The sequence below is a fragment of the Leopardus geoffroyi genome, chromosome A1 (genome assembly GCF_018350155.1).
Source record: "Leopardus geoffroyi isolate Oge1 chromosome A1, O.geoffroyi_Oge1_pat1.0, whole genome shotgun sequence".
NCBI lineage: Eukaryota > Metazoa > Chordata > Mammalia > Carnivora > Felidae > Leopardus > Leopardus geoffroyi.
The window spans coordinates 181,982,304-181,994,326 of record NC_059326.1 but is presented as its reverse complement, the minus strand read 5'-3'; the positions used below and the strand labels follow the sequence as shown (position 1 = coordinate 181,994,326).

General features: G+C 35.8%; 1 protein-coding gene across 13 annotated transcripts in view; it reads left to right on the top strand.

The window, feature by feature from the left end:
- Nucleotides 1-12,023, top strand: part of TENM2 (teneurin transmembrane protein 2) — a 1,977,527-nt gene that overhangs the window by 650,953 nt on the left and 1,314,551 nt on the right. For all 13 annotated transcript variants that reach the window (XM_045502305.1, XM_045502315.1, XM_045502361.1 and 10 more), the window contains one exon: nt 4,761-4,910. The gene's annotated coding sequence lies outside the window, so the exon portion shown is untranslated. The remainder of the gene's footprint in view (nt 1-4,760; nt 4,911-12,023) is intronic.

Here is a 12,023-nt window from a genome sequence, read left to right as displayed (position 1 = left end):
GGGTGAAAAGACAGTACAGATTTCTGCAAAAACAGAACTATTCTTACTCTCCAGGAGAAGAAAGGTGGATTCTGTGTTTCAAAGAGAATAAAATATTAACCTAGTGAGAGACAAAAGAAGTTTTGAATATTGTTGTTAAGTGCTGCATATATCCTGATGTGGGCATTTTAGGACTGCACCAGATGAATGAAAAAAGAGGGGGGGGGGAATAGGATTAAAACAACATTATATGCAAGTTTTGTAACTAAATCTGCCTCACCTATTGCTTTCTGAAGGTGTAAAATAGCCATTGCTCATCACGTATAAGTTACCATGATGGCATGCTACCTAGGTGAACTTAAAAATTGCTCATTGAAAAGAATGATTATATCAACAAAAATTACTTAAACTCTTGATAAATAGCTGTAAAAACATGTTGGGAACCTTCTAACAGAGACTTAAGATCGAGAGGGCACTATGAAAATACTAGAGAAATTTTGGGAGTATATCCTCTGCACATGAAATGAAAAATAAAATGAAGTCTGATTTTACTATGGCACTAAAGACGCATAGGCAAATCACTGTGCAATATGGGCAAATATCAAAGCAGAGACATGAAGTAGACAAGTGGTTGCTTTAAAAATTAAAGCAATATTACCACAGGGAAAATATAACAAAAATCCCTTGTTTTCAAATATCTAAATTTCAAAATTCATTTAAAATGTTTCCATTTAAGGGTTAATTTCACACTTTTTACAATGTCACTTTTTAAATTTTTTCCTAAAACAATGAGGCTAATAATAATAACTAACATTTATTGAGTTTTCACTATGAGTCAGACACTATGTTAAACACATGCATTATCCCATTTGACCTCACTACTCCAGGAAAGTAAGAACTGCTATCTGTCTTGTACAGATGAGGAAACTATAATTCACAAATATGTAGTAAAGTGACCCAAGATCTTACATATAGTAGGATCATATATACTTGTGAATCCAGGGGTTTCTGCCTCCAGTACCCATATTTTTAACTACTACCCTATACTACCTCCCTAATTTAAATTTCACCTTTTCCATGGAAATGAAGTGAAGAACTAACTAAAATCTGCTCAAGTGAATTACATTTACAAAGATTATGGCCACTCATAATGTATTGCTCATAATAATATATGATATTAAACTTTGGAGAAGTGGCTTAGAGGTCTTTCTTTTTGTCCACTTCAGATACTGTTTGCCCCAGGTCATAATGCTAATGTAGCAAAAATAATCGTATATTTTGTTGTGTTCTGTGCAATGTTTTTCCTACAATGATCTAGTCACTGGGGCAAACTAGGCTTTTGTCTTTATAAAAAAACAAGAGAGTAATTCAAGAATCCTGCAGGATGACATTCTTCACGCTGTATTTTTCTTAATAGCCAGTATGAGTAAAGGTATTTTATGTTCAATTAGGAAAAGATATTTGAAGTTTAAAATTTTGAGGGGGATTACAGTGGAAGTTTTTACCCTCCATAGCTTTATGCCCATTGGGTTTCTTGTCACACCAAAACATTTTTTTCAGAATAAAATTCATTTTAAAAGTAAGCATTTTTGGGATGCCTGGGTGGCTCATTTGGTCAAGCACCCAACCTCAGCTCATGTCATGATCTCATGGTTCATGCGTTTGAGCCCCGTGACTAGCTCCATGCTGACAGCTTGGAGCCTGGAGCCTGCTTCAAATTCTGTGTCTCCCTCTCTCTCTGCCTCTCCCCTGTTCTCTCTCTCACTCTCTCTCTCTCTCTCTCTCTCTCCCTCTGTCTCAAAAATCAATACACATTTAAAAAATTTAAAAAAATGAAAAAAGTAAGCATTTTCTTTGAGGGGTGGGGACAAAAAGTTTCTATAGTTTTTAAGTAACTTTTAAGAATGGATCTGAATTGTAGGCTTATAATTAGGTCTACAGTACTAAAAGTTGGTTAAGTTGTAATAGAGCTTGTGCCCTGGATTTTTGTTAGAGGTAACAATGTTTACAGTTTCCTAAACTGCTTATCATTGGATAATTTATGCACATATGTAATAAACAAATATTTACTGAATACTTGCTGTATACAAGGCACTCATTTAATGATAAATAATATAATTTTCTTCTCTTTATGGAGCTAACAGTCTTGTTGTAGAGGGTGGGATGAAATACACACAATATAAAAATTTTCAAATAATAAGAACTGCCATGAAGACAATAAAGCAGGATGACATGATAAAATGATACTGATGGGTGAATGTGGCTATTTTAAAAGGGTTGTCAGAGAAGACCTCATTGAAGATGTGACATTCATTCTGAGAACTTTATAAGAGTGAGCCATGAAAATGTTCTGGGGCAAAAGCATTCCACTCAGAGAAAAAGGGGTGGGGGGGGAAGCCATAAAATGAAAACACATGTGATGTGTTTAAGGAACAGAAAGTAAGCCAGTATGCCTATAGAATGGAAAATGTCAGATGAATGTTGAGATGAAGTAGGTCTTGGTCAGAATTGAGATTTTCTTTTATTGCAATAAGAAATCATTGGAGGGTGATTTACAGTTTGGAGGATTAATTTGGGGCTATATGATTTATCAAAGAAGTTTGGATTTTATAGCTAGGAGTTCCATTTCTGTCTGCCTCCAACAAAAATAATATATGGAAAAAGATTAAGAGGTCTCTAGCCATAGTGCTATATTGAAACCAGAGCTTAAGCCCTCATATTCAGAGACCACTCAGTGAGCTACAGTTTATACGTTTTACTTAATCACAGTGGCAGGCACTATTTTAGGTATCAGGGATATAGCTCTGAATCAGAAAAGTTTCTTGCCTTGGGGCGCCTGGGTGGCTCAGTCAGTTAAGCATCCAACTCTTGATTTTGGCTCAGGTCATGATGTTAAGATTTGTGAGATGGAACCCCGCATAGGGCTCTGTGGTGACAGCAGGGAGTCTGCTTGGGATTCTCTCTCTCCCTGTCTCCCTGACCTGCTTGAGCTCTCTCTCTCTCTCTCAAAATAAATATTTTTTTTTTTTAAAAAAGAGAACATCTTATTGCCTTATATTTTGGATGAGAGAGCAGAAGGAACCCTGAGTACTTGTAACATTGAGTATGTATTGATGGTTCTTTTTAATAATCTATATTCCTTGTTAGTCATAAAGCTTCAGGACTTGACTGCATTATTCATCAGTTATGATTGATCTTGAACATATTAAAAATGCTTGACACATAGTAGGTACTCAATATCCTTAACGAAACTGAATTAAAGATTATCATGTTGGCTTTAATCTCACTGATACACAGTTTTCCATTGTGTGAATGTATCTTTTTTTTTTTTTTTCAAAACCATATCCTATTTTTGAACATAACCATATTGGGAAATCATTTTTTTTTCCAAGAAGGCTTTATGTTTTTATAGGCCTTTGCTGTATCAGTCACTATGTTATCCTCATTTAGTGTCATGCAGTCTACCTTAGACCTGTGAATGTAAATCTGTATGGGTTATACCTATTTTGCACGTAAATTATGTGAAGTCAGTTAACCCCCAATGTTTTTTGTAAACATGTATTTCATAGCCACCTAAACATGTTCTAGTTTGTTTTCACACATCATAAAGGAAGTAACATGGAGGAAATTTGTCCTTTCCTATTTCCAGCTCTACATCCTATTATTTAAAAAAAAATCCTATTATTAAAAAAAAAGTTTCTGATTATTACAGAAGCCAGTTTAAAATACCACCACATTTTGATTTTTCTCTGGGCTTTCCCTTCACTTTCTGTGCACTGTGGACAGTTCCTCAAAAGTGTCCTATTCAATTTTATGTTGCCCATTCAACAACATTGGAATGTCTATCTCTCTTCTCATTCTCCTTCCTATGTAATTTATTTTCAACCTATGGGATTTAGCTTAACTTTGACCATTTCTAAAAGCCTTTGTTTGACCTTCCATATTGGGTTAGCTGCCTAGGTTTCTCCTATTGCCAGTTTTATCACATATTATTGTAATTTCTATTTACTCCCAGTTTATTTTTCTAGACTATAAACTCCCCATGGGCTGGGACTAGATCTTAATTACATTTCTAACTCCACCTCCTAACTCTATGACTACCAAATAGTGGACTTTTAACAAAAATCTGTCAAGTGAATGAATAAATTGATAAATTAGTTGTCATTTTCTAAGGCAGATCATAATTTAATTTGTTCTCATGGTCTGGTACATTAAAAAAAAGGGGGGTGGGGTGGGGGCTTTGTTCATACATGTGATTTTCCCGGTCTCCTGAGTTCTATTTTTATAATTGTATTTTGTATAGTTTGATTCTTAGCATGTTACTTTAGAGCAATATAGCTTTTAAGTCTGAGGTAGAAAAGAAAGAAAAGACAATCTAGTATTGGTATAAATCTGCCCTTAGGACCCATTTCTCAGGAAAAGCAAGCAGGAGTGAATAGTGGTTGAGGATCTAAGAGCAGGCATGTGTCATTAAGAAAGAGAACAGGGCATCATTTCTACATTCACTTTCATTCCTCTGATATTTCAGCTCACAAAAGCTCCGGCTGGATTGTTGACAGTCACTGTGTAAGAACTGGGGTTTCTACTGCCTTTATACAGGAAATCAGTGTGGCTGTATAAGGAGTGAGAAATGGTGTTTCCGTCTCATGAATAAAAACTGTGTATCTTGATGTTGCTGACAAAGAGCTGAAGTTACTAAGCCAATGATGTACTCCCAGGAAAATATAGGTGAAAAAGATACTTACTATTTTTTTTCTTTTTTTTTTTTTCCCCTTTCCTAGCTCTTTATCAGCGTTCAATTCAACCCAAGGAACCAGGAACCGAGGAGGAAGGAAGTAATTGACATTCAAAGCCTCTATTTTTAGACACCTTTACACTTTCTTTTGCTTCTAACTAGCAAGGATTTTTCCAAACAAGCTTTTAATTAGCAGGTGAGTTTAATTGATATGTGGGTTTCTCAGAAGGGGAAAGGACCTCAATGTAGAAAAGGAGGGGGGAGGGACTCCAATCACTCTCGCTCACAATAGAAGACCATTAATTCATTTGCACCTGGATGTTTTAAAGGATCAATTTACTGTAGCAAAGAAAGAAGGCAGAGAATCAAAAGGTTGGAATCTGTCAGAGAAGAAAGAGAGGCACTATAATTTAACAAGCTATGCGGATGATTTAAAACTTGGAAAAATATTGCTACTGATGTCCAAATACAGAAACTAACCTATTTGCATTTAGTGGGGCTCTGTCCATCTGCTGAGAGAAGATTAATGTTTCAAAATCAATGAAGTTATTTTTAAGTTTTTAGTCTGCAGGAAAATAAAAAATAAAACAAAATACATAATTAAATCTCTTTCATTGCTCTTAAAGGAGTATTTTATTAATGTAATTGAATGTGAGGATGTTTTAAAGATTAAATTCAAAGAGGTCTTGCTTTTTGTGTGGGCAAGAGCAGATACATATTCTGTGTCCAATTTTCTAAAATAGGAAGTTGCAGGAAGCATGGGAAGGCGCATACATCACAAATCAAAAACCACTGGTTGCGTGCAACAGAGACCAATACTGACTAACCTAAGGAGAAAAACAAAAGAGTAAATTGAAAGCGTATTGGCTTTCTCACAGAATCAAATGGATGGCTCAGCAATAAAGCCTCACAAAAGGACAGAAACTAGAGAAGCTCTGAAATTTAGGTAGCAGAAACTATTGGAAGGTCTCTTCGAGGAAAGAGGATCTGATCAGTGAGGGTTGATTTCATATGCCCACCCACTGACAGGGGAGGTGAGATAACTTCAGTTCCACCACCATTATCTATAGTCAGAGAGAAATACTTCATCAAGTAAAAAATTCTAGATGCCGATTCAATCTTTGACCTACTCTAAAACTCTATGTGTGTGTGTAAATACACCCATAACATGTAATCTATACATACATATGTAGACATATATTGTTACTAAATGCTAATTACCAAAATTTTTCCCAGTATTCCAGTACCAGTATTCCCTGCCTACTTCAGGATGATTATAGGTGTTGAACAGGCATGTTGAAACTTTGTGCCACATCAGACATTGTTAAAGTGCATGTTCTCCAATAGCCAGAGTGGAAATCTGTCTTCCAGAGGAAGAAAATTCCTCTTTGATTTCCTGTAGCCAGAAACTATTTTTTAAAAAAGGCTGCATTTTCACCCTTTGAGATGCCTTTCCAGATAATTTGATATTTATTCTTTAAATAAAAACCCTAAATAACGGCCTGGACCTTGCTGAGTTCACCATAGAACTGTCAGAGACTTGTATTTATTGGACAAATGATAATTACCAAGAACACAGAGTCCTAGAAGATAAACCAGCTACATACACATCTCCTACCCCTACATTTCTCCCTTAATAATAGGCCAAACTGAGACTTTTAGTGAGCGTTATTACTAACTAATTGAAACTATTTATCTGTTTATAATAGGAAGAGATAGCTCATTATTTATGAATGAACCACTCTTTTCAGCATAAATATTGGGGACTCTTGATATTTATCCTAAAGACGATACAGACTGGTCCCCAACTAACAATTTTCTTGACTTTACCTGGAATGAAGGTGATACATATTTAGTAGAAACCATGCTTTGAATTTTGAATTTTGATCTTTCTCTTGGTTGGCAATATGTGTATGATACTTTATCATGGCACCAAGCTGCAACTCCTGGTCAGCAACTCAGACACGGAGGTAAACAACTAACACATTTACAACCATTCTGTACACATACAAACATTGTGTTTAGTGCTTTCAATACGGTATGTAATAAATTACATAAGATAGTCAGTACTTTATTATTAAATAGGCTATGTGTTAGGTGATTTTGCCCATGTGTAGGCCAGTATACATGTTCTGAGCACGTTTAAGGTAGGTGAGGCCAAGCTATGATCTTTAGTAGGCTAGGAGTATTAAATGCATTTTTGACTTAAGATATTTTCAACTTACGATGGGTTTATGAGGATGTAACCCCATCATAAGTTGAGGAAGATAGGTACTTTTTTTCTTTATTAAGAAACAGAATGGGTGAGAATGTTTTTAAGACTGTTGCCTGACCTCATGGTTAGTTCAAATGGAAATGCATTACTATTTTTGGCAAAGTAATTAGATTCATAGCTTGGCTAACTTGGCTTATGTACAGGCACTCTGTAAGAAAAATCTGAAGTGAGCATCATATCCAATTACAATTCTGCCTTGTGTGATTTGTAGTTCCCTGTTTGTATCCTTCTCTAGAATGTTAGCTAGCAATACAAGCTCTCATAGCAAGCAGCTCCCCAAGTCCAGTGTGTGCTGATGTTAGGAAGGTAATAAAAACAGGAACCCTTGAATGCTATAATTGGTGATCCAGCCTCCTAGACTACTGAAAATTAATTGACCAGATGTTCCCTACCCAACTGTAATGGGGGATAATACAGGAGACTGAGTTTTCAACCTTCCCCAGGTGTGCACATTTGAGCAGAGAAAAGTGATTATGAGTGACATGATGACAGCTGCAGTGCCCATGTTCCACACTGCCCTTGTGTATCTGTTATATATTTAGGATTTTTCCCCTGAGGCACTTCACAGATATGAAAATAGACAAGGAACAAAACCAAAAGACCTTTAAAATAGTAAAAAAAAATTAATAAAACCTTAGAAGTTGTGAGTATTCTATCATGTGTATATCAACTATTGTTATTTAAGGTCACATTTAAGCCTGTCACTGTAAGCTCTTCTTATAATTATGTGCCAGGCCCTGTACTAAGCACTTTGCATTTTGTGATTAACCTTCACAATTTTACAGGTGGGTACTTATATCACCTCTGTTTTTTAGATGAGTCAACTGTCATTTTGAGAGATGGAATCAATCTCTCACAATTACTACAGGAAATGAGAGAGTAGACTTGTGTGTCTAATATCAGAGCTCATGAACTTACCTAAGCTGTATGGTTTCCACAATAGCAGGTTTGTTCACCTGTCCAAGGCACACTGTGATAAACCCATTACCTGTATTATCTCATTTAATCTTCACAACCAAGATAAGTACAAAATACTGTCCTGGTTTCACAGAGGAAGATACAGATATTACATGAGTTTCATCAACTTGATCAAGGTCATATGACATTACAGAACAGAGAAGGTGCTCAAATATACTTTCTCTGATTTCAAAGCCCAGGTGTTACCCACAATGAAGCAGTGCTACAGAAAGGATGGGTCTTGTGGATGTGAAAGTATATCATCACTATTTTGATTTAAGTCTGATTTCCTTTATTGTCCTTATTCGCATGTTTACATTCACAGCCAAAGTGATTATCCTGCTGTCTTCTCCTATGCAATATTCCTTGAGCTTTAATTTTGAATGGGGCCCAAAGCATCCCTTGATTATTTCATGCAATTGCCCTCAAGGATTATTTAGGAACAAAATGTTGTTCTTCTAATAAAACAGCACAGCTGTCTCAAAGAGCTTTTAATCCATCTTTTTAAAAGATGTGGACTTTCTAAAATAATGTCGCCCCCATTTGTCTTCTATGAAAGAAGATATTTCAAAACCAGGAACACCTATCATAATAAACCATTAAGATGACTCCAGCCTTTCAGTGTATTTTTAGAATTTCATATTTCACCAAATGTTGTTATATATAATTCATGGTAGTGGGATATGATGGGATATGACAGTTATCTCATTTGTGAAGAAAGACCAAATAACTCATTGTCCCACATCCACAAATAAATTATTCTTGTCCCCAAGCATAAGATTCTGTTTTGTTCGTTTCCTTACCTTAATGGATTTTCTTTTCTACATTAATATTTTTTGCAAAAGACTATGACCCTTAAATATCAATTTGGCTATTGTGAAAAAAAGAAAATTCTCAGAAATTAGCCTCACTGATCTAAAAATGAAAACAAAGCTGGATGTACTTCTAGAAGTAAAGGAGGCCTTGAGTGATAATTATTTTGTACAATTTCATTCAGTGTTTTTGTCACATGTCAAACATGTGAAGAGAAAGCCTGAGTTTTCCCTTGGGGGAACTTTGAGCAAATATCATCTGTTTCAGCTCAAGGAGGGTCTAGGGTTCTATTTTTATTTTTTCGTCAATTTCAAGCATCCTATATTTGATTCTAACATTGTAACTCTACTATCTAGAACTTCCAAAAATTAAACTTGGGGTCTTAATGTAATGCTTTAGTCCACAGGGCATTTAAACGGATACATGAATATAAGTAAATGAAAATGTTCCTTAATTAAATTGCATTAGTGTTTTAGAATATGCCTCAGTAAGTTTTGCCTGCATTTTCACTTCTTATTCTGCATAATCATGTATATTTCTTACGGTTTTTAATCTCACCTGATGTGAATTTTAGTCTATGTAGTCTTTGTTCATTGATCTCCTTTAAGACAGATTATTTCCTATTTTTTTCTTATTATCTCAATTTGTTGGACATTCATAAGAGCACTCAATAACTCCTTTTCAAGTCAAAGTGAAATTAATTTAATGCTTTTCAAGGAACAGAAACAGTCTCATGTTGCCTCCTTAAGGGTAAGGATCAGTGTCGAAGGAGAAGAAGATGGCTAGCAAGGAAGCATTTGGAGGAAATCCTAACTCATGCTTTTATTAATTTTTTCTTAGAAAATTTTCCATGGGAAATAGTGTGATCTTGCATTTAGTAATGCCTTTTCGAATGCAAATTTTTAAGTACATGTTTATAGAATAACTAAAGTTATGTATATGTTTTTGTCCTAAACAATCAATGTATACTATATAAATAATATATAGAGAGCACTTTAATTTGCATTTGTACTTACATAAGCTAGCGTAAAATAACTTACTTGACCAAAGCATTATCACACATTTATATATTTATGTAACTATGTACAATTATCCAATTATGATAGGTGATAGATAATAGATGACAGATCTTAGATGTGTGTCTGTGTGTGTGTGTCTTCTGTTTGCTAAATATGAGTCTCTCTGTGTGTCCTATTTGCTAAATGTTGCCTGTGGGTGTGCAAACGCTCATTGCATCAGGCAGCATTGATAGCTTAGCTCTAATCTTTTTATGAGAATGTATGTAGGGAGGAGGAAAGAAATATCCGAGTTAATTGTCCCAGTATCGTCAGTAATCACCCCTCAGCTGGACTTCCTGGACTTTGATATCATCTGAGTGCAAAGCTAATAACAACTCCAAAAGCTAGATAGCCACTGGCCTCTACTAAGAGTTCCTCAGAAGCAACTTTTTAGAGCCCACCACAACCAGGGATTTAGAGCAATGACAGAGTCCTGCTAACATCATTTTAATAATATCTTTTGAGATAGTCAAATTCTTAACTCCTCGACCATTTTGCATTGATTCTGGTTACTTTTCAGTAATCAGTTGATTAAGGCAAATATACAAGCAATGATTCTTCAACAGATTCTACAAAATGTGATTGTTGATTTGGACGTGCAGTAGCCAATAGAATTCTACTGCTTACTGGCTTCAATAATTAACATAAAGATTGAGGGGTAGAAAACTGCAAGAATAGAACAAAATGAAGGTACAAAATCAGAGCATTTTAAGGAGGGTGACAATAGAGCTGAAGACATTTTGTGTGTCTTTGAGGTGTCAGTTTCTCTGGCATGTCTGTTATATCCCTGATCTCATTAGTTTTCCTCCTTAGGGGTAGATTGGTTATCTGCAGTTTCCAGATAAGGAAACTAAAATTCAGAGAGGTTCAGTGGCTTTCCAGTGCATTTTCTTCTAGGAAGCCTTTCTTTCCCATCGGAATTGGAGACAGGTATCTTGGCTTACTCTTCCTCTTTCTGGCCCTGAAATTTAAGCCCCATGGGGAACTGAGATTTTGTTTATTTTATTCATTATTAGACCTGAGAATTTAATGCATTCATTAACTTTCTTCAACAAATATTATATGCCAAATATATGCCATGCACTATAGAGATAATTAATAAAAACAAACCATACTCTCTGTCCTTAAAGAGCTGACATTCCAGTGTAGGGAGACAAGGATGAGCATAAAAATTATGTAAAATATATAGAATGTGAAATGGAAAAAGGCATGATGAAAAATAATAAAGCAGGGCAGTGGACTAGAGGAGGAGTGGTCAGGAAGTCTTTCCAGAGAAAAGAATATTTGAACCAAGACCTAAGGAGACAAAGGATCAAAAGGATCAAAGGGAAGAGTGTTCCAGGCAGAGAAAATATCCAGTTCCTTGGTGTGGAGCAGAAATGAGCCTAATATGTCTGCATGCAGCAAGGAGTCCAATATGGCTGAGAGGAAGGGATGAGAAGGAGAATAGCATGATACCAGGTTAGACAGGTAGAGGAGGGTAAAAACTTCCAGGTTCTTGTAGGCAGTTTACTAAGAGTGAGACGTTTGAGTAATAGGCTTGGTGTGACCTGATTTACCTCTTCCTAGGATGATCACAGATTGCTGTGTTGAGAACAGACCAACAGAGGTCAAGAATGGAAGCAGGGGGATGTTTAGAAAGTATTAAAATAATTCAGGGAAACATAATCACATCTGGCTTAAACTGACGGGGGGGGGCGGTGTGGCAGTAAGGTGGTGCGTAGTGGGGTGATTATGGATATATACCTTGAAGGTAAGTCTGACACCATAGATATGGAATGTGAGTGAAAAAGACAAAGTCAAGGGTGATCTCAGAGGTTTTTGCCTGAGCAACTGGAAAGATGGTACCTCTAATGGTACCTTATTATGCATTTCTGCTTAGCTTAAATCCTAATTGAGATACTATTTTCCCCTACTATCACAGAATTTTTCTGGATTCTCATAATTCTCACTCTTTGCTTGTTTTTTAAAAAATTACTAATTGTTTCCCCCCATTCCCAACCACTCTTGTTTAGAAATAAGGAAACCTCTGTTACTTCCTCAGTTTCTGTCATTCTGATGTAGAAAATCAATAAATAGGTACTCTCCTGCAAGGTAGCATGTTCTGGGGGGAAGGTTTGGAGCCGGGTGTTAGACATGCTAAATTTGAGATGCCTTTTAAACACCTTACCTGAGATATGAGTCTGGTGATTGGATATATTCAGGT